This window comes from Bacillus rossius, chromosome 6 (assembly GCF_032445375.1).
Source record: "Bacillus rossius redtenbacheri isolate Brsri chromosome 6, Brsri_v3, whole genome shotgun sequence".
NCBI lineage: Eukaryota > Metazoa > Arthropoda > Insecta > Phasmatodea > Bacillidae > Bacillus > Bacillus rossius.
The window spans coordinates 24685014-24708891 of NC_086334.1; positions in this window are offsets into that span (position 1 = coordinate 24685014).

A 23878-nucleotide genomic window follows, 5' to 3' on the forward strand; every position below is an offset into this window, starting at 1 on the left:
GGACTTCACAAGGACTTAGCCCCCTTTGTAAATAAACACATTGGGATATGGCCGATTTTGAAACTAACCTCATTTTTCCCCAATACTTTTAGCACACGATTGGCCGGTTCTGCAACTGACATGTATCGTAGGTTTATAGCCCTGAAGACAACGATTCCATCCATGTATATATCTTTAAATGTGAAAAAAATGGACTTGGCCATGTTTGAAACTAGGCGCCTCACATGTTCATGGGAAACATCACAAATCATGACACCCGATAGCAAAACCAAATCCTTTTCCCAATCTTTTAATGGAACAACAAACTATCGAGCTGAAAAAGACGTGTCCAAAATTTAAAAAAAATACTAATGCAATTATAATTTTAAACGTAATTTTAAACTTCAGATTATCTGAGCTAGGAGTCTGTTGTCGAAAAGACTTGTTGCTTTATTTTATTTAAATCTCAATATTCTTTTGAGTATAAACCTATTTTAATTTCAACTGATAGCCTATTTATGTAAGTCATTTTAAAAAATGTCTATCAAATGTTTTAGATTTAGGTAATTCTTTAAGTTTGATAATTTTCTTCCATAAAGTTCATTTGAAGTGTCGGTAATATGTACTTTTAAGTGATAAATTGTATGTATAGACGGTAGGTAAAAGCTTTAGCTTCTCCGCAGGTAAAGTCTAAGTAACATGAAAAGAAGCAATAAGATTTAAAATCGATAAAAAGGAATGTGTAACTGAATATTGAACGAAACGGATATTCTAAATTAAGCAGAACCTTCATACATTTTTTTTTTAAAGTCATGTTCTTATATTTGTATTTGCAGCTCACAGAGCGGCTTCTGTTTGAAAGTGACATCGTACAAATGACTGACCCGTGGCCTGGTAATACTTTACACGTAGAGCCCCCGTGTCGCGGGCTGAAGCTGAAATCAGTTCCGCGCAGTCGCACGCCACTGCCTCAGCACGCCAGCTGACAGAGGAGCAGCGCGCGTGATCACGGCGCAGCCTGGGAGGCATGCAACCACGCATTACCGCGCGGCAAGGCGGATCGCATACCACACTACCACACACGAATTTTTTTTTTTTTTGCTGCAGATACTGACTACTAATAAAAATTACTGTCGTGTTGTGGAGGTTTGGGGGTGGGGGATATGAAGCACGTGGCCTGGGAGTAAAGCAGTTCATACTGTGTGTTGAACACCCACTTGTTTACTGAACAACTTTTTTTTTTATGGTTACGCTTCTAAATTCGTTTACAAGCACTTCGGTTTGTCGGAGTGTTTAAAAGTTATCTGTTTAATCCGATAAAGAGGTTCAATAAAGAAGTTTCATGTCCACTCCCCCCCTCCCCCCACAAAAGCCAGTGACGCATATCTCGAATGTCAAAGAAATGCATTAAGGAAGACGGTGAGTACTATTAAACATATGGGTTTTTGTGCACATGCTCAATGTCACTCGAAACACGTATCTGTGAAGACCGTAACAGCAGTTCATCTTTTTTTTATTAGTGGACTTGTTGCCTTTTTGCGGTTAGAGAATCATATGACTTTTGTGCACCTTAAGCAGGGTCGCGAAGAGTGTAAATGGTTTGCACTCTTACATGGGCTAAAGTTAATTAGAAGCCCAATGTGTTATCAAATATTTATTTAAATGTTATATATATAACTATTTGTTTTATTTACAAATACTTTTTTTTATCACAACAACGTTAACAGGTGCTAATCAATTAAACAAATTAATAAACCTATACACCCGTCAGTAGGGCAGCAGTCGACGTGAGCTGTCTTTCCAAATTAATCTGCATGGAAAACTTGAGAAAAATCTATATGTATATATAGTTGAGTCTGAATTCGAACGAAAATTTTCAGTTTCAGGTTTATCACGACAAAATAAGTTTACAATCGCCATTCCAGTTACGTTAGCCTCCATTGCGAGGGTTTTTTAATTTCATGGGTGCCTCCCCCCCCCCAGGCCCTGGAGCCAACCGCCATCTTGGATTGTGACGACACGGCGGCCATTTTAGTGTCCTATAAAGTCCTCAGAATGACTCAAAAATCCTTAAATGACTAAATATTTCCCTATTTCGAGGAGAAAATTCTATTTTGGAATAAAAAAATTCCAATTTTGTTTCTTAAAAAATTTAAAGGGAACCGTTGTACTCAGAGAGGGGCCATATTCCCCAAAGTTGGGCATGTATCCTCAAAAATCCCCCGTCATGACCTCGACCTTGAATCCCGGTCGCCATATTTATAATACAGAGGGCCAAAAATCTGAAGGGATTATAACTGTGAAAAACAATTTTTAGTTTATCATTAGTTTCCAATTATTTTTCATAGACTTTAAAAGATTAAGTATGGGAGACTGTTTACACTTATGCGTGGGATACAATTAGTGATAATCAATGGAAACTAATGAAACTTCTTGACTTTTGGCCCTATATATACACATATACACACACACACATATTATATATATATAATTTTAATAATTCTAAATAAAATTTTAAAAATTAATAAAATGTATTAAATAAAAAATGAATGCGCGCCATTGAGATCGGCTGTACTGGGTTTCGATTCCCGGCGGTCGCACCCCGCCATCTTCCCCTGGATCTACCTTCACGACCTCTGGCACTGCTCTTTCGGGAGCTGTCACATTCCGAGACAAGTCACGCGACACGGAGCTGGGGTTACCTCGCGCTCTCCCCGCCCTTCCTCCGGGTAGCACGCCCTTGTTAGACGAGCAGCTGGCACCGCCGCGACCTCTCCGGATGTCTGGCTGCGGCCGAGCTCCTCCTCGAACACCCCCCCCCCCCCCCTCTTCTCATAGGTGGCGGGAACGACAGAGAGAGAGAGAGAGAGAAGAGGGCGGATGTGTCGGGTGACGTCCCGGCGACTCGGGTTCCGCCCGGCAGCTCGTAGCTCGTAGCTCGTAGCTCGTACAGCTCGCCGCTGTTCCGCTCCGCCCGACGGCGACCCCCCCCCCCCCCCCCCGCCGCCGAGGCCCGAGCCGAAGTGAGGAATTCTCAGGCTGATGCCACGTTGCCACGTCGTTTAAAGCCACTTTCCACCTCGCCGCACGCCCTGCTGCAACACCCACGTGTGTGCTTGACACGCTTGAAAAAAAAAAAAAAAAAGAATTCTCGTCGTTTGACACGTCGAACACAGTCCTTCGAAACGGTTTCCACAATGCAAATCACGAGATTTCTACCGATGTTTCGGGTTTTCAAGCGAACATGGTGCAGACCATCCAGATAAACAAAACAAAAAAAAAAGCTTTACCAAGTATACACGTGCTAGCATGGTCACCTCATGAACATACGAATAAAATTTCGGTATTAACATTTCACTCAGATTATATACACATACTGAGTGACAAAATTACAGTGTTTTCTATCCTTGCATTCCCTTCACAATATTGCAGTTATGGTAGGCTACCGATAATTTTTCCGGATAATTAAAAACAAGTATTTCTTAAATTACCGTGTTATTAAAGTTACTACTAAGATACAATACGTGTTTTAAAGTTGTTGAAAATGCCTACTTTTGAATCTCATTTTCAGTTAAAAATAAAAATAACTTCACGAGAGCACATATTTGATAATAATACCTAATTTATAGGGCCACAGTTATAGAAAAAAATCGCCAAATCTGTTATTGTAACAAAATTAAATTTTTTTACAGTTAATTCTGGGTCTCACATGCACTGTTGATTTTCTTTTTAGTTTTTTTGTCATTATTATTATTTAAGGGTGATTTTTATCAATTTTAACCCGTTACCTATCTTGCATTTTTTGTTCTGTCACGAATATTTTCAACAGATATTCACTAACTGTACTATAGTGGGTGTATAAAGTCGCAGAACGGTTTCTGACTTTATGTCTTATCGTTATCACACGTAGGTAAACTGGCGCAAACGTAGCAGCTATATGCCATTGCCAAAATATGTAAATTGTTGTGTACAAATTTGCGCCCAGGCCTTACCAGGATTTGAATCCAGATACCCTCAAAATACGCTACGGAGGTCGGCAGTGAATTTACCATTACCGCGGTTTTAGTTCACAATAAATTGTGTTAGCTGTTCTTGCCTGTTTTGACTAACGTACGTGATGCATACTCTTCGTGAGTAAACTGGAATATAATACGTCAGTAAAACTTATTTTCCTTTGCTCCGCCCCACACATGGCCTTCTTAAAGCCTGCAGTAAGTACTGCAGTCAATAAAAGCTGAACATTTCAATTCCACACCCGGTCCCTCATCACTCCGTCTGCAGGCTTTGAGACGCGCGTCCTGAAACAACCCACAGAACAAGGAAGATAAAGACTCTCAACTCAAATGCTAAAACTAACGTTTTTACGTGCTCTGAAAATCATCGCACTGTGCGTTATTCATCGGCAACCTAACGACCTAAAAGTCGTTAACTTTTCGAAAGAAAATGTTAGCCACATTGATTTTTTTTTTTGTCAATCGTCACTGGGAACATTCACCAAACATTTTTCAGATTATCTATTTTCCAAAACTGAAGAATCAAAACGTTATGTTAAAGTGCTTTGTATTTATTTCAAAACTTAAAAAAACTGCATAGTCGCAAAGTACGAGTGTTAAAAATCATAACTTCAGTTTCAATTGTAAAAAATACACATGTGCACATGGCAGCAATGCTGATTTCATTGATACCAAGATAATACGACATTGTCGAAAAATTTTCCAAACTTAATAGTTTGCAATATACTAAATACGCCACTTCGTTAATACATCATTCCATAAATTGTGATCTAATAATTTCTGTATTTATTTTTATTTAAGTCATTGTGTTTAAGAAATTTATGTGTTTTCTTTATATTTAAAATTTAGTTTTTGATTTTGGCATTTCTCAACTGCACAATTTTTAGTGGCCATATTCCTCCTATTCAGTTGCGCCTTCCTGAACAAACCCCAGCGCGCCATCGAAGTGGAAGCCTTAAATCAGGTGGCGTCCTCTAAGTCCACTTCCCCGCCCCTTCCCTTCCCTCTACCGCTCCAACAGCCTCCGTTACGCAACCTCCAGACGATCGTCCATGTGTTATTCATTTGTTTTCACTGACTACTGTCTGGCTGATTTGCAGTTCTCTTTCGCAAGTAGTCTGGTCGTTTCATGACTACGGGAAAATTGTTTTCTTTCCAACAAATCCACGTTTTGCTGTGTAAACACTTTAGCCCTCGGTACACGGCATTTGGTAGGGAGTAATTTCGTGAAAATGGAACGGACGTCGATGAACAGGAAATGTGTCACAAAGATGGCGGACCCAAGTGTAGCAACATAACCCGTGTAAAGTCACTTTAATAAACATTAGGAGGCATACCAAACAAATTGGTGTGTTAATAGAAACTTTTTGATGGTGAAACTACTCTCAAAATGTAGTAATATCTGTAATTATTTTACATGAATATTTCTGTTCCATTTTCAAAACAAAATTACACTGAACACATTTTATCGTATTTTTATTGGTGGAAAAGAGTTAAAAAAAAAACACACCAACATATGTGTAAAATTACAGTAACATCAGTGAAGGCTGCTGCCACATAAATTTGGTGCAATATTACCCACCTTATTTTCTGTTGGTGGGCTGCCGACGAGCCTTAATTAAATCCAGGTCCGGTCCTGGCATTGTGGTCACAGCACAGTTGCCGGCGACAATGAGCAGGTCGTGGACAGTTAAGGCTCTTCCACTTCTCCTTCGAGCTTTCGCCTGGCCAGTTGGTGTTCCTCCGTCCGTTGCTTCGGCGGCTCAGTCGGGGAAACCTTCCAAGTGTTGCTCTTCCATCAAGCAGCATCGAGATGACGCTGAGGAATAAATCGTGTTAGTAATGTCTCTTTGAACCAGCACGTGCCTGTTAGCAATCTGCAATCTGCAATATGCGTAGTTCTACTTGGGAATACCAAAGAAAAATTAATGTAGTACAAATATATACTCAAAGTTAGCCGTCATAATCTGCTCTATGATAATAAAAACTACACATGAGTTTTTTTTGTTCAAGGGGTCCACCTAGCCAGGGGTGTGTTTGTGTTGGTGAGGCGGGGTGATAGGCGTGGCCCTCGCTGGTGCTTCTAGCATAGTATCGCCTCTAAGCGCAAGGCTCTGAACTGACACGCAGTCTTCTCGTCGTGCATAAGTTAATTGAGAAATTTGATCGGTGACCATAACATTAGATGGCAGAGAAAATAAGATGAAGGTGTGATTCAAATCCCTTGAGTGGCTTGAAGCATATGTACTGGGCATTTCATTTCTAAAAAAAAAATGAAAAATAAAAAAAATAATTATGAGTACTGGATATTTCGTTGAATAAATTAAAAAAAAATCATTTAGAAAGTCTACAAGTGTATCATGCTTTATATAACATCTAAAGCTAAGAAGTATCAAACACTCCTTTAAAAATGGCTAAGATAGTGTGCTTGGGCTGTAGGAAGGGGGAATTCTGGCTTCAAATCTTGGGTGACGTGTGGACGTGTGTGTGTGTTTTTGGATTATAATATAAGACTTTGTTTAATTAAAAATATTACTGATTATTTTTTTAAAAAAATTGCTATTTCAAGGCAGAGACTGCACAAGTAGAGATTTTCTGGGACTATTAAAAAAATAGTTCCTACTGACAAACTATTACAGTTGTAGTCATTATAAGAAATAATTTACCTTTAATTACGTTTTGAATTGACCAGACGTTTTTCACTTAGGGCCTTCCATTAATTCACGTACAATGCTTTTACACAGCCAAATTATCAGTACTAAAAGATTAAACATTGTAATGGCCTACGAATACCGTTAAAACGAAAATGGAGTATTTCGGTTCCTATCTCTTGTCTCTTAGGGAGGTATTCCAAAACATTCAGGTAAGGTAGCGAATAAGCACTACCTTGTTGGGATACAACTGTAACCTATCTCGCAGACTGTATTCCAGAACGCGTCCAAATCCAATTCCTGTTAGGAAACGAAAAAGCAACTGTTTTAATAAACTGTGCCCTGTACGAGGCTAGAAACTAATTTCAATGCATTCTAGCGGATGTTTGGCAACCATCGATGGATTTGCTACGCCAAAATCCTACAGATAGCAGCACTATCGTGCGAATTAATTGGCGTAATTTTAATTTTCTCAGGTAATTTTAAAGTTGTTGATTATTTGTTTTTATGACCATTAAACTATTCAAATATATTCCAGAATAGTTTTTGCTATTATAAAGTTTTATTTGACACACTAGGTAATTTTAAAGTTGTTGATTATTTGTTTTTATGACCATTAAAGTAATCAAATATATTTCAGAATAGTTTTTGCTATTATAAAGTTTTTTTGACACACTAAAACACATTATACATCCCCAGATTATAATTAAAATGACTATGTATGAGTTAATGGCGCCAGATGCGATTCAGCCATATGGGAGAAATCAACGAAAAAGTGAGCTCTGCGCATGCGCGTGATTTTGGCAACGAAACGGCAACAGATAGGACACCAAAAATCAGTGCCCTAAAAATAAGGTACTGGCCGTGTCCTATCGTGCACTTGGAATATGGTTAGGGTACAGGTATCGCATATTCATCACCTAAACCCTTATTTTTGTGTCTTGGAATACGGCCCTTAAACTGTGAAAGTTTCAAGCGGCTGCGTCTTTGTCGAACGGAAACAGGAGGTCGGCACGTAAAGTTTCTCGGCACCGCTGACAGTAGAAACTAAGCCCTCCCGTTTGTATCCTTGTGCCTTTTTGTTTTGTTTTGTTTGTGGCACACGTACGCGCGTTGTCGGGCGTCGCCGAACACGGCCCCCGCCGACCGGCGCTAATGGCGCGACCCTGCGGCGGGAAGTGGCGTGGGCGGCCGTGCGACGAGCTACAGGTGCGAAGCAAGCCCCCCCGGCGAGGCGCGTGACCCGCTTCCCGGAGCAGCCCGGTGGGAACCCGGTGGGAACCCGGTGTCCAAAGTAGTGGTACACCGGACCGAAATAACGGTACGCCCACACGAGAAAAATAGTACGCCAGCACATAATAATGGTACGGAGCCACGAAATAATCGTACATAAGCACACAATATTGGTACGCGGGCACAAAATAACGATTAGAGACCGGAAAAAAATTCGCGTATTAAATTCGTGATAGGCTGAAATTCAAACATGTGTACAATTATGCTGGTTCTGCTATTGGCTCGCAGTTTTAACTGGTGCTCTTTGGACCAATGAGAGACTATCGACCAATGAAGCGTCGAATCACAAGCTACCCAGTGGAGACGCCTCACAATTTAGTACCCAATGAACACGCGTGTTTACTTGAGAAATGCAGAAGATAATGGAGGCTATCCTAGAGGTCAATGAATCCGCGAATTTTTCCGGTCCCTAATAATGATACATAGGTTAAAAAAAGCCACTTAATGAAAAATATCAACATGCTCTTCAATCTTTAGTATTTTTTTAGGTAATATAAGTTTTTTTTTACTTGTATCAAATATTAATTAAATAATTTAAAACAAAACTGTGTGCGTGTAGTCCACGCGCGACAGAAGTGAAACGTCTTGCTTTTTTGGGTATAGATAAAGATAAATCGTTAGTATTTTTTATTGAACACGAGATAATAATTGAGAATAGGAATATAAGGGTATAATCTGAAATAAAATTTAAAAAAAAAAGAGTATACAAACACAAGAAGAGTTACGAGAATTCCGTAACTTCACTGCTACGTCATTTATACCTTTCCTCTGTCGACTCATCCTGCACAGATTTCCCCACCACGTACATATCCCTCTCGTGCGATCGGGATTTGCGTAACGCTCGATAATTGTAGCCCCCTCAGCAAAAACTGCTTCACTTCAAAATAAGAAAGAGTTTCTCACTGAAAAACTAAATACATTTTTTTCTATACATACTTACAAGTTAAAAAAAAAAAACTTAAAATAATGACAAAATTATTTCATGTAATGCATACACCTAGTTTCAGTGGCAGCCAAACAACAGTTAGCGTACCGTGACTGCTTCATATGTGACAGACGGCGCAAAAGGGCTCGATAATAGTACGCGTGCCGTGATAATGGTACTGTTCGAGAATGACCCTGGCGGAAGCCGCCGACACGGGCGTGTCGAACTGTCCGCCGGCTTTGGTAAGGGGGGAGGGGGAGGGATACCCGAGACGACGGCAGAAGTCACTTAGCGTCCGGGTCACCCCCACCTCTTGGGTGAAGGAGGGGGGGAGGGGGGGCAAGGTCTCAGCGAACACTCGCGTCTGGCGGCGACTTGGATTTAATTAACTTGCAGCGTCGCCGACGTGTCTGGCCCGCGTCGCCCCTGGGAAGTAACGGCACAGCACAAGCCAGCAAGGCCACTTACACAGTGACACGGAAGCAAAGACGGTGAAACAGCTACGTACAAATAAAAATTACATACGCATTTAAGTCTTATACTTTAGCGATTGATGTTGAATACAGGTCCATATGATCCAAAAAAATTTATTTAATGTATGTGAATATCCGTGATAGAAATTGTGGTTAAAAAAAATTTTTTTCAAGTGAATTTTTAAGTGTATTCATGTAAAATGAGGTTATGTTCCCCTATGTATAACGATGTCAAGTTGCTTGTTAAGTTCCATTGTCACAGGCAGGTGGAAGATTTAGTGGTCTCCTAGCCGTTTTCATGCGAGAGTTTGTTAGTTTATGTTCCCGAATGTATAATTTATTTGGATTATAAATTATTACATTAGTATTTAATTTAAAATTAAAATTAATTAAATTATAATAAAAAATTAGCAAATTTTTTGATTTTCATTACTAATTAAAATTTATTTAGATGACTTAACTAACTCAAATAATTAATTTTATACAATTGTTTATATTAATATTGAATACTGAGTATTTATTAAAAAATTATTTGATTGAGCTTATAAATTACTTATCGTATTTATAACATTCCTCAATTATTTTTATAAATTTTATCTATTAATTATAAACATGGAAAATTAAAGTGACTTTTGTGATTGGTCATACGTCTCGTCTGGAAATTAATTACGTAATCTGTCCTTCGCTATTAAAAATTATCTTCATTAAGACTTTTGTATGTGTAACACAGCTCTCGGTAAACGACAATCTTCAGGAGTAATCTCGTGAATGCGACGGTAGTTGCATGGAACGGAAACGGGTAACCACGGTGCTGCCATCTGTGGCGGATGGCGAGATCTAAAGTTCAGAAGGCCAAACTTGGGTAACAGCAGACGTACGGGTGAAATATATTTGTGATGAGCGACATTGGAGGTGTAATTTGTGAGTCTCCGTCATGCCTTCCACATTCGATTACGGGCCCTGGAGCCAGGATCGGAGGGCCCCCCCCCCCCCCCCCCCCCCAATTTTACAGTTACGCGCTAAGTTATAATTGCATGGTTATTTCTTACCTACGCTCTTTTTAGAATGTTATTTAACCTGAAAATACAGGGTATAATTATGGTTACCATGTTTTAAGACAGTCCAAACTAAGCTTTGTTTATAAAATTATTTTACTTTAAAATAACCTCAGCAAGTATTTATATTTATTTCGCACACTAAGATAAAAATGAAAATAGTTACAGAAAAATAAAATTGGCTGTAGGTGTGTGATTTCTAACATTTCATTGGATAAAAAAATATTCAATTTTTTTAGTTTGTAAAAAACTATAACAGTTAAACATTAAAAAAATAAACAGGGCTGGGCCCAGGGGTCCACCCAGCCCCAAAATTGTGGAGGCCAAGGTCTCCGTAGTTTGCTCCCACGGACGGCGAGCTGTGGAGTTCTCAGTCTGTGGCGAAGACAACTCGCCGACGAGAGAGAGCAAGCGTCTCGAACGACGTTGGTCCGTCCTCGCTGAACTCTCCTGTTCGACTCTTCGTCCGCGCTGGTCGTGTCTGGAGCTCCATTTGCTCTGTCTGCGAGGCGAGTGATCAATAGAGTCCCGGAAATTTCGCGGATTCCTCTGGCCTCAGGATAGAATACAAAGTTATAGGTGTGCTCGACCCATGTTTACTTTCCCATTGGTTGATTTCTTAGCGAGAACCTTTTTATCCTTGTTATTTGGCACTACCTGATTCGCTTACTTCTCTCCTAGCTGGACATCATTGGCTCACGGTCGTAGACGGGCGTGTCCAAACAACTGCTTGCCAATCATGAACACAGTGCGAGAGTATGAAGGTTTGCATTCTAGCTTGCGACTAAATGAATCCGCGAAATTTCCGTGGCTCTAATTATTGCCTTCAAGCTGATTAGTGCCCTTTGGGCGCCTATTTATTTGTGTTAGGCTATTGCCTTAGTGTCTAAAAAATATTTTTCACCCGTACGTCTGCTGGCGAGTGTATCAGTATAATTTTTTTGACCACGGACATGATAATAGAATATTTAATAATTGAACTTTATTTTGTTATATTATGCTTATAAATGCGTGCAGTTAATACTGGACAGTTATTCAGGGAACGGTTTACAAATACCCGGGTAAGAATCCGAACCCAGTATCTGCGAACACTATTTTGTAGTGGTACAGTTGTTTTAATGTAAATGTAGAAATTGACAAATGTATTTAGGTTCACATGAGCACTTATGTTTAGAGACCTGTAAAATTCGCGATTTCAAATACCTAAAGGATAGACTTCATGATCTTCTATGCACTCGTGCAAATTACATCTGCTGATTGGTTACCGACTCGTAACACCTGTTGAATGGAATGATCGTGATTCGCTAATTCTTCTGTTAAAGATTTTTCATTGGCCCAGAGTCCTTCAGATAAACTGTGGCCCAATCACTGAAGCAAAATAATGTCAAAAGTATTTGTACTCTATCCTATCGCGAAATGAATCCGCGAATTTTTCAGGTCTCTACTTATGTTCAATTTGCAAAAAAAAAAAAAAAAAAAAAAAAAAAACAGTGTAATGAACACCAGCGTGTAGCGTGTGTTGTACACTGACGCAGCGGCTGTGAAATTTCCCGGCGGTGTTCACGTGGTCGCCGGTGTCGGTTCCCCTGAAGCTTCGTGACGACGTGACGACACAGCCGTCGCTTCCTCCTCCACCTCGTTAGCGCGGGACAGACAAACCCTCCACTTTGGAGCCCTCGCGCGCGGCAATTGTCCGTCCGGGGCCTTCGAGGGAAAAGGAGATTGTGGAGAGGGCTAATCTAATAATTGCCCCGCCTCGCCTTCCCTGGACGGGCTTATCTCCGTCCGGGGTCGTTAATTGCGGCCGTTTCCCCGCGGGGAGGTTGGCCGGCTGGGAGCCGGGGCCGCCATTACACCGAGGGCGCATAGGCTCCCGGTAATGACGGGGTCCCGCCGGCCCGCCACGCCGAGGACTGGAGCGTCTTCACGACTCCGTCTCGCTGTTTTGTTTTACGACCGACTATTAAATACGTGCCGCAAGCACACTGCATGCTAGACAGGCTAGTCGCGTCCGGCTCTCTCTCTCTCTCTCTCTCTCACTTACCACCCTCCCTTGTGTTAGATGTGTCGTGGTTCTCGCCTGAATGGTCCCGAAGCCTTATCTTGCGCCCCCCGACAGTTCTCTTCGTGCGTGTGGAAGCATGCTGAATTGTCAGGCTCTAACAACGCTTAAAGGGGTGGGAAAAAATGTGAGCGAGACTTTCAGTACTCACTAGTATGTGCGGTAACGAGCGAATGCATGTGTTCTCATGTTGCAAATATACTGTTACGATTTACCGCGGGTTCGTAAAGGATAGCCCAATTAAAGATTTTATTACACTACACAGTTTTATTTATTGCCGCTACTTATGTCACTTACAAATAATCTTCTAAATTGGTAAATAATTAATTACACTTAAAGAAATGTCTATTCCCCAGTCACTCGTTCCACACACCTCGCTGGGCCGCACCTCTGGCGCAACTCACGCCGCAGCACCCCTCGTGGGTCTCCGCCGCGGGACTCCGTCGCCGCACTCACTCTTCACCCTGGAACCTTCGTCCAAGGACTTCGCCACTCTGCCGCACCCGCGGCACTATCGCCCCGGAGGCTCCGCTGCGGGAAAGCTCCCGCCTGAACTCTCTCTCTCTGAACTCCACTGACTCCTCCGGCCGGCGTCCTCGGGCACATAGATAGGCCCCGGCGCAATTTTGAACTCACAAGAGCGGCTGGGGCCAGTCGCGTCATTCCGCACCGACACGACGGTAGAAATCTCTCGAAACACGTGTCGGCGACTCGCGTAACTCCCAGCTGTCAGGTGTCAGTTACGTGTCAAAGGTAGGGCGCCGCGCGGGGAGTGGTGGGAAGTAGGGGGGAAAGCGACAATCCTTGTTATCTTCCAGGCGCGCGCGCCGCATATCATGTTGCGGCAGCCGCCAGCCAGCTCTGCACCTGCACGTGTCCCGGCCTTGCTCTAGTTCGTAACAATACTTATAATACGAAACTCGGACACCAAATTTAACGTAGAATTATTTAAAAAAAAATAAAAATAAAAATAAAAAAATAAAAATAAATAATAAAAATAATAATAATGGTAAAGTACCAAAAGTATTTATTTAACGGTAAATTTCTTTCCACCCCTCTTTTAAAACATATTATTTTGTTTAACAAGATGGTACTATTTATTCCTCAGGGCTAGCCGAACGAGCCGCATGTACTTAAATGCCTCAACGCTCAACATGTAACATTTCCCTCTAGTCCAGAAATACAATTAAATAACCAAGCGTTACACAACGGAAATTTAATAGGTTGAAAGTCCAATGCGCATGCATGCAGAAGAAGCTGTTATAGTCACGAGCCTGAGTCGTCAAGAAGGCTGATCCACGTATGGCAACATAAATTAAATTTCGCCAATATCGGGGGATGTACTAAACGCATTGGTGTGACAAAGTAAACTTTGTGGTAGTGAAACTATCGTGGAATACATTTTTTTTAAAAACTTGAATAGTCATAACAAGACATAATCGCAACTTTAGGTGTTCGTGTACAACTACTACATTTTTTTAAAATATTTACTTCATTTACTTGCATTTTGAACATTTAAGTTATTAAATTGTTCGGATAGGACTATATATATTAAATATTAATTTTATACATATACGTAAGTGAACATACATACATACATACATACATACATATATACATTGAATTGAAGTAACCGCTTCTGAATATAGGCAGTGATAGACAGAAATTTTTTATTAATAATAAATATTTCTATAAATCGAGGCGAAAAAACAACGAAACGTAACAAAAAAAAGTGTAACGCTCAGAGCGTTGTGGAGATTGTATCGATCAGGAATAGAGTGGTGTAACTGAATTGCTATTTTTTGGCATGATTGTTCCACTTCCACTTCTACGACCGAGCATTTGAGTATGACGGGGACTTGTGGCTGCGGATACGTCAATAGTACTTTACACACATTATTCTGAAGTCTCTTAACATTACCAGAAATTGAATCTGGTTTAAATAAACTTGAAAACACCTTACTTACACATAACCTGTAATACTGTACTGCAAAAGCATTAACGGTTAAGTTCATCGAACCACAAATTTGTGCACCATGTTTTAATCGCAGCTGTGATGTTACTTACCGAAAACCTAGACGGCAGCAGAAGCTTAGCTTGCTGCAGTTTTGTGAATGAGCTGATGTGTAACTACAACCAGTGTGTGAACGCGCGTGCCGATCAAGCGCACATGTACTTTTGCAAAGTCTTTTCCAGACCAGCTGTTTGTTAAAACTGCGTGACATTTTTCCGTGTTTCGTGGTTGGCTGGGTTTAACACTGTCAGCGCACCAATCACAGCCGCCCAGTGCAGAAGCAAACGCGTCCCGAACGGCCCGGCCAAACAGGGCAATGGCCAAAAAAAGGCCACCAACTACAAGGAAACAATCGGTAGTGCAGGCCCCCTTACCCATGACTAGAGGCATGCAAAATTCACGGATTCATTTTGCGATAGGCTAGCATCAAAACAACTATACCTTAGTACCGCTTCTGCGATTGGCCCACATTATATCCGGGGAACTGTGAGCCAATGGGAAACACTAAACCAAGAAAGTGCCAAATTACGGACAGCTTAGTTGAGACGTCTCACGCGTCAGTAGCCAATGAACGGGTGTCTTTTCCGCGAGTATTTAAAGGACTGTGGAGTCTATCCTAGAGGTCAATGAATCGGCGAATTTTGCAGGTCTCTACCCATGAGTTATTTTCATTGTGACTGTGGATAGGTTACACTTGCTGGAGGGATCGTGACAGTTATCCAGGCAGAGATCTGTCAGCGCGGGTGTCGCAGAAACTCGGCAGCCGACGGCGCAGCGTAGGGAAGGTGGCGCGCTCCTGAGGACGGCTTGTGACACCTCCGGGTGGGGGAGGGGTGCGGTCGCGTGACCCCTCGCGTGGGTTGAGTAGCAGGAGAGGGGAGGTCGAAGCTGAAGCGGCATCCGCGAGCCTGCGTGTCGGGTGTTGCGAGCTAACGTCGTTTCTTGTGCGACCGCAGGGTACATGCGCGACGTGTCGGGGGCAGAGTGCCTCGCTCTGTCTCCGCGGTGTGTCTGGGTGTCTCGTAGCGAGGCTCCTAAGGGGCCCCGCCTAGTCCGTGTTGGTGAGGCGGGATGACAAGCGCGACACGCCCGCTGGTGCTACTTGCGCAAGGCTCTCGACCGGCACGCATTTTTCTCCTCGTGCATGGAGCATCTATGATAACTGAGTGATAACCGTAATATTATGCTGCGGAGGAATGGAAATAAAGTTGTAGTGCAAGGCCCTTAAGTGCTTACGAGTATCTCTAATAGGATTTTCACGCCTAAATATTTTATTCTGAAAATACGCTTCTCCAAACAGCAATGTGAGTGGGTAATCAGACGAGTACTTAAACTTATCCACAATTTTTTGTCGTTGTTTATTTGCGCCTACTTATGTGGGTAGCAGCAGATTCCCGCCTCTTTTTGCGACCGAAACTTTGCACTGGGAAACAAAACGACGCTTTTTAAGGAGCGGGAGTGTCCGGGAATCAAAAGTTAGTTTCCGATTTTTATGGTTTTCAAAAACCTTCCCCATTTCTACCCAGCCTTAGTCGGCTATTGCCCATAAACAAACTCGAACAAGATTTTCCACTAGTAGATTTTATGTATCAGTTAGGAAGGGATATGTGATATATACATATATATTTATATATATAAACGTTTGAGTTGACAATGGTTTTTGGCTCTATTGACCATGAAACGAAAAACCATGTAACAATTTTCCGGAAGTAGCACAATGTTAACAGCTGCAATAGGTAGGATTTCTTCGAAATCTACCTAAAATAAAGAAAAGAGCGGGTGTAACTCTCAGTACACACGATCCAATTGCAGCCATGGCTGGCCAATCTCCTCCTAGCTCAAGATGCATGCTACCTCTCCTGCATGGTTAACAACCTGCATGGTTAGAGCCAGGGGCGTAGCCAGGGGGGGGTTTTAGGGGTTGAAACCCCCCCCCTTAGCACCAAATCTTTAATTAAATTTCTTATTCATCACTCAAACAAATTTCATATTAACAATTAATAAAAATTTTACCATTACAATATTTAAATTTAAGTACAGAAAACTGCTAAAATAGCACTATTTTACACCTTAAAATCCCAATTTTCCCGGGGGAGGACCCCCGGACCCCCCGCTGTAATACGTGGTGGGGGGGGGGGGGGCCATGCTTCTTAACACCCCCCATACACAAATCCTGGCTACGCCACTGGTTAGAGCGTATAGGCTTCGGCCTGAGACGCACTTAAGAGTCTTCCCTATCCAGACCTCTCCCGCACTCTCATAGCTTTAAGTTGGTTTATGAAGGGAAAAAAAAAACCTTGCAGAACAATGTTTCACGAACACGTTGCATTAAAATTCGGCCTTGAAATTTTACACATATCGCGCCCACTATTTTCTTTATTTTAGGTAGATTTCGAAGAAATACTACCTATGTAGCTGTTAACATTGTGCTACTTCCGGAAAATTATTATATGGTTTTTCGTTTCATGGTCCATAGAGCCCAAAACCATCGTCAAGTTTCACTTCGATAAATAAAGAAAAATCAGTAACACATAAAAATATAGCCTATAAATATAAAGTAGGCACGAGGATTCACACATGGTTGTAAAACATTAATACAGGTTCAAACCTATGCTCTACAGTGTATATATTGTATAATCATAAGGGCGCGGGCGTGAGGAGATCGTCTGCGAAGTGGCCGCTCTGAGTTGTGGAGCTTCGGAACGCGCAGCTGTTGGCGAGAGCAGACAGCTGATTCCGGTTCACGATGCTCGCTCCATGGCGAAGGAGGGGAAGGGAGGGGGAAGAAGTGAAGCCAGCCGCCCCGGCCCGGCGGGATCGTAAGTCATCCTCACGGAAACACAACACTCTGGCTGTCGCCGGCGTGGCGGCGCCGCTTGGAGCCTGAGATGATTGTGGGGGGGGGGGGGGGGGGGGTGGAGGGGGGAGGGGGCTGATTGAAGTGTTCCACTGCCACGGCTCTGCGGACGAAACCGCAGCTGCCGTGTTGCGTTGGCCAGGGATGTCTTGACGTTCACGGCAGTGCCCCGGGCGAAAACGTATTTTTTTTCTAGAAAAGAAACTCTCTAGATTTGATATATATATATATAATACTTTTTACTCGCAAAATTTTTCCAACTTAGTCGCCAATTTTTGCCTTGTTGTACTACTATCCTACCAGTAAAATACCTATTGTAAATTTTCTAAAACATTTTGTGTAAGACTTGCAAAAATGTATATTGCAACTCATCATTATATGGAAACTACAAAATGAACCTTGTCTCTTCGGGCAAAACACTAATTTTACGTAACCCACCAGAATGTATCGTACAATTTTTAGAATTTCCATGCTTATAAATGTATATTTTGCAAGAATATTTTTAAAATGTATTTATTTTTTTTTTTTTTTTTTGAGGGAATATCTCTGCGTACTGTTACGACGCGCCTAGCGACGAGACTGGCCGGTCAGCCGGCCGCCAGCCTTGCGAAGGTTCGCGATGCAGGTAGCGCCCGTTCCTCCAACTACCGACGCCTAATCCGATTAGAGGCGTTCCCGAAGAGTTTGCGGCGTCTCTCTTTCTCGTCTGGAGGATTCTTTGGACTCACAGAGCCCTGCCTGCGCGAACCGGATTAAATTAGACGCCATTGTTCTCGGAGCTTTGAGTGTTAAGTCGGGGATCGTTATGACGCGACACTTCGGAGAGCTACGAGAACCTTCCGGGCCGGGACTTGGCCAGCACGCAAGAGACGGACACCGACAGCGGCAACCCCCTCCCCCTTCCCGGAGCGGTGAGAGAAGTGGAGTGAAGATGGTGAGTGACCCATTGGCGAGCGATAACGGATGGCGAGAGACGGGCTTCGTGCGCGGAAGATCGGTTCATCGATGGATTGGTTCGTCGGAGGGCGGTGACGTGGCGCGGAGAACGAGCGAGGAGTGCGGGGCAGTGTGTTGGGGTCGAGGTGTGTGTAAGAGACGAACAGCAGAGAGAGAGAGAGAGAGAGAGAGAGAGCCACTGTCGTCGAGCCAAGCTCCAGTTGGAAGTGTAAAAGTGGACTTACTAAAGTGTGATCAATCTGTGGACAGGCACTTAGATTGTTGTAATTCAAGTAATTGTGTAGTTATTATTAAATTTAAAAAATGTATTTAATTAATAATTGGGCTATCGTTCCTGACCTGTTTTCCCCTTCTCGTTCGTATCAATATGGTTCTGATTAGGATGGCATAAACGGATGGTGTTTTTAAGTTGCGTAACTTTTTTTTTGGCTGATGTATGCTACACTTTAAAGGCTATTTGTAAAACGTTTGCCATATATTCATAATAATAAAAAATATTTTAGTATACTAATTGCATCACGGTTGCTTACTATAATTTAGTTTTCTGTGTTCTACGACATGGTAAGCGAGCAGAATTCTAAAATTAATTTCTGGTAATCATCTGTGTTCATAACGGCAAAATATATATATATTTTTAACATAACCTGGAATGCACTCACTACAGTTTACAACATAACGGGATAAATAATGTTATAATTGAAAGTCTTATTAACTGAAAGCAATCACTGATAATTAATTAAAATGAGTTCATATTAACTGAAATGCACTTTAGCATCAGTGCAAAACTAAGATGCAAAACTGATGAGTAAATATTTACATACATAAAAACAACATACCACTCACTGACTCACTTATCACCTTTTCTCTAGAAATATAAGACCTTAAAATTGGAAAATTTGTAGGTATACCTACTCTTTATGCTGTATGGGCATCCACTAAAATATGATTTTTACATAATCAACTCTTTAAGGGTGTTAAAAAGAGGCGTGTTAAACTTTCTCTGGAACTATAAGACATACAAACTTTAAATTTGGCAAGTATGTTCCTTATGCTATAAGAACATCTATTAAGAAATGATTTTACGGAACTCCTCCCAAGAATCTGACTGGGGGTGGGTTGGTGAATTTTCAAATATCGAATCAACTTGATGTTAGATATGAGCAGTGTGAGAGTTCTGCCAGTATTTTTTTGTCCATAGCGAAGCACGGGCACATCAGCCAGTGTGTTTATGCATGTGTGTGTTTATATATTCTCATATAGCTACATCAAATCATTTATTGCGTGACTCGAGACACATAATTTCAAAGAGTAGTTTACAACTCTCGAAAATTAAAATATTGTTTGTGTAGTCTATAAACCTAATAATCGCCGACGGCGTGGATCTGCAACACGCAACACGCTTGCGAAGGTACCCTAGGTTGACTCAACGACACAGTCGACACGATACATCACCGTGACGACCGTTGAAAAGGCGTGACTATCAACGTGATGGATAGCCCCCGAAAGGGCCGGGGCTGGAAGAATCTGGGTCTTAACACCTCGGGGAGCGAAAACCATGCTTGTTGAGGGAGACGTATAGTTAAGTTCTTTGTGAACCTGACAATCGATCACCGCGCAAATGTGTGGGTCGTGAGTCGCCCCCGGACAAGAAGCCTGAAGGGAGAGAAGGTGGTGGGGGGGGGGGGGGGCAGGAGTTTGGGAGGGGGAGGGGGTAATCAAGCTAAACGCGAGGTTTTCAGCGCGCGACGAAATGGAAAACTTTGGTCGTTGGCGATACGGAAAGGGAAGTGCGACTTGAAGAGAGGGAAAAGGGGGGAGAGATTAACCCCTTAAAGACCAAATGAAGTTCGTTCGGCGACTGCGTACCACGACCGTTACGAGGCACCCGAGGAAAAAAAGGTTGGGTACCCAGCCCTCCCCCCTCCCTTTTTTTTTCTCGGTTTTCAAACTGTAGGTGTTTCCTTCGGACACGAAATGCGGACATTAACGTCTGCTGACTAAGCGCCTTCGCGTGCGTCGCCCCGTCGTGGCCCGTCATGCGCTTCCTGGAGGGAAATATGGGGCAGGGGAGCCAACACCTCGGGAACTAAGTAAAGTTTTAATAGCCCGTTGCCTCCTTCCGTCCGTAGACACCATGAAATTTCGCGGATTCTTTTGCTTGCAAGGAAGACTGTAACGGTGTATTACTTTGCCTTGCTCTGATTGCATAACAATTGTTTGGACACACCCCTCTACGACTTTGAGCAAGTCAACGACCAGCTAGCAGCAGAGTGGACGAATCACAACGACCCCATTCAAAAAGGAGGGGAGGTTCTACTGAGAGAAATTAGCCAATATGAAAGTATATGTAGGCAAAGTATAGCCTACATAATACTGTGAATTTTAGCGTTACAGGAAATTTATACGTGAAATTTCTGGGTCTCTAATCATCCGTCTTATCCGTCCGTAAACAGATTTGGCGAAATCACACTTTCGACAAAAAGACGGGTGGATTTATATATACTCTACTGTTATCAAAATACTAATACCTGTGGAGTTTTTTTTTTTTTTTTCGTTAAACTAATTTGCATGAGAACTTTCCTGCTGTTAAAACTCACGTCCAAACAATTCAGTCATGGCTGAATTTTTCCGAATATTTAATACAATACTGTTACGATTTACCGGGTTCATAAAGGATAGCCCAATTAAAGATTTTATTACACAAACAGTTTTATTTATTGCCACTATTAACATTACTAGCAAATAATCTAAAAATGCCAATTAATCAATTGTACTTAAAAAATAATGTTGCTTCCTCAGTCACTCGTTTTTACACACCGCACACCTCGCTGGGCCGCACCTCTGGCGCAATTCTCACCGCAGCACCCCTAGTGGCCCTCCGTCGCTGGACTCCGTCGCCGCACTCCACCGCCGCCGTCGCACTTCCCCTTCGCCGAGATCCCACTCAACGCCTCGCTCGGAACTCCGCCGCGCCCGCGACACTATCGCACGGAACTGAACTCTTCGCCCTGGAATCTTCGTTCAGGGACTTCGCTGCTCTATCGCCTGGAAACTCCGCCGCGGGAAAACTCCCGACTTCACTGAACTGAACTCTGAGGCCGGCGTCCTCGTTTTATATATCACAGACGCCATTTCTAGAACCCACGAGCGCGGCTGGAGCCTGTCGCGTCATTCCGCGCCGGCCCGACGCGACGGTAGAAATCTCTCGAAACACGTGTCGGCGGCTCGCGTAACCCTGCAGCTGTCAGGTTTCGGATGTCAAACTATCAGCGTCGCGCGGGGAGCGTGGGAAGGAGGGGGGGGGGGGGGGAACGGCGACCCAGGTGCGCGCAGCATGTCTCATGCTGCAGTGGCCACCTGTCTGCCAGCTAGCGCTGCACCTGAGCGCCGCAGCTCTGCTGACGTTCGTAACAATACGAACGCAATAAATTCTTTTTTTTTGTAAATGGATTAGAAATATTAATATCATATTAAATATATTTGTAGGTTTGTATGTACATTTACATTAAAACAACTGCATCACTACAAAATAGTGTTCGCAGTAATACTGGCTTCGGATTCTTACCCGGGAATTTATGCTTTGTGTTGTCCCATATCATTCCGCAAATTCTACGTCCCGTATGGATAGAAATAACACTCTAACCACAATGTCTCTATTGTCTGATATTTTTTTGTTTTTCTAGATTTATTAACTTGGGTGTTTTATAAAAATGTGTTAGCAGTTTTGTTCTTGTATTCTGACAAGTACAGCTCCTGTGAAGGACTGAGACTAACATACCGAATCAACATATTCCGTTGAGAAAATGTCCCAAATTACTTTACTCAACCTATATATTTTAACGTTAATTACCTTAATTTCGTGAAAAACACCTTCTGCACCTTATCAGTATATTTCCAATCTAGAAAGAACTATTTTGTACCTGGTATAAATCAGTTCTGAAACCCACACTGAAAAAAATAAATCCTTCACAAAATCCATCGTCAAAATTTTTTCCAAAATAATTCTGCAGTCTCAAAATGCTGAAAACAATATTAGTAGATTTTTCTTAAACTCCCGCCATAGACAACTGATTACAAATAAACATTACACTTTCTCAATACACAAAATTACATATTATTATGAAAGAATAATTATTAAGTCACTAAATTCTATTTCGTCATTGATAAAAATAAGCAAAATTTCTTCTGTACTTGTTCAGTAGTGAATTGGTCCCAAATGAAGGCAAAGAAAGATCCTCCAGAACAGTGGTTCCCAAACCTTTTTCAGCTGGCGACCCACCTTTCCTTATAGGAATACCTCCATGGTCCATCGGTTCATGGTGGAGTAAAAAAAACCTTATTTGTATCGTAACCCATCCTTATGTTTTATATGTGTGTTTTTAAGATACCGATTGATTATTGATAAACAATTTGTGTTCTGATTTGAAAATGGTTGACAAAATATAAGCACTTGTAGCAAAACCGTTGTTTATTTAACAATAGATGTGTGTTTGCACACAATTCGATTTGTTTCGATTTTTCTTATCTTTTCTGATGGTTTATTCGAGGGTTTCTGATAGTTTTAGGATCGAGTCGCGACCCACCTGTAACCCTTCCGCGATCCACTGGTGGGTCGCGACCCACCGTCTGGGAACCGCTGCGTCCAGAGGAAACGGCGCGGCGTTGGAGCACCGGAACCGCCCAAGCGCTCGCCCCGCGGAGAGACACGCCCCATAGACCGCGTTCCGACTCGCACGCGCGGAATACGTTTCCGACGACGAGCCGAAGTCTTGCTCGTCGGAGATGCTCCACTGTCTCACGGTCTGTGGAGCGACGGCGGTCCGAGACGGGCGTAACGGCGCCGCGCGGACTTGGGAGGGCGGGGCAGGGGGAACTGTCATCCCCCTCCCTTCCCCTCTGCAACCCCTCGCACCATCACGTGGCTGGGCGAGTTCGTCTCTTCGCGTTACGAACCTCGCGCGAGACAGGTTAATTCACCGTGCGGACCATGCCCCTAATGCTACAGCCTAATGTATTGCTACGTCTCTCTTTCCTTTTTTACTCGCAAACTATCATTTCCTACGCGTATATAGTTCCCCTCTTCTTCCTAGCGCGCATCAAGTGTGCCAGCTGTGTGTACTAATTACAGACTACTTATGCGCTGGGAGGTACGAATTGTTTCCGCGCTTGTAGGCACGAGATTGCTGCTGCTGTTAACCATTAATCCACAGGATAATGGAAGGGAAAAAAAAATTTCACGCTGTAATTACAATTCCACGAAAATGACTAGTAAGACCTGGAAACACAATGACTCTTGGGATTCTCTTTCAAACAAGGATATAATTTTTTGATTAGCCGTGAAATAAGACAGAAAAAAAAATTGTAAATAGAACATCTGAGAGCATATGCTATTCCGTAATTGTCTTTCGAGGCTAAACTGAGTGGTACCAGTCGCACAAAGAAATAAAACTTTAATTTTTCTTAAATTTGGGGACTGAATGTTTTGAAAAAAAAAAACGGAAAGTTTAATTCAATTCCTGCAATTAAAGAACGTGAGTTGTGCAGTAAGTTAAAAAAAAAAAAAAAAAAAGAGGTGTTTTTAATACCAGAAGTTTTGACG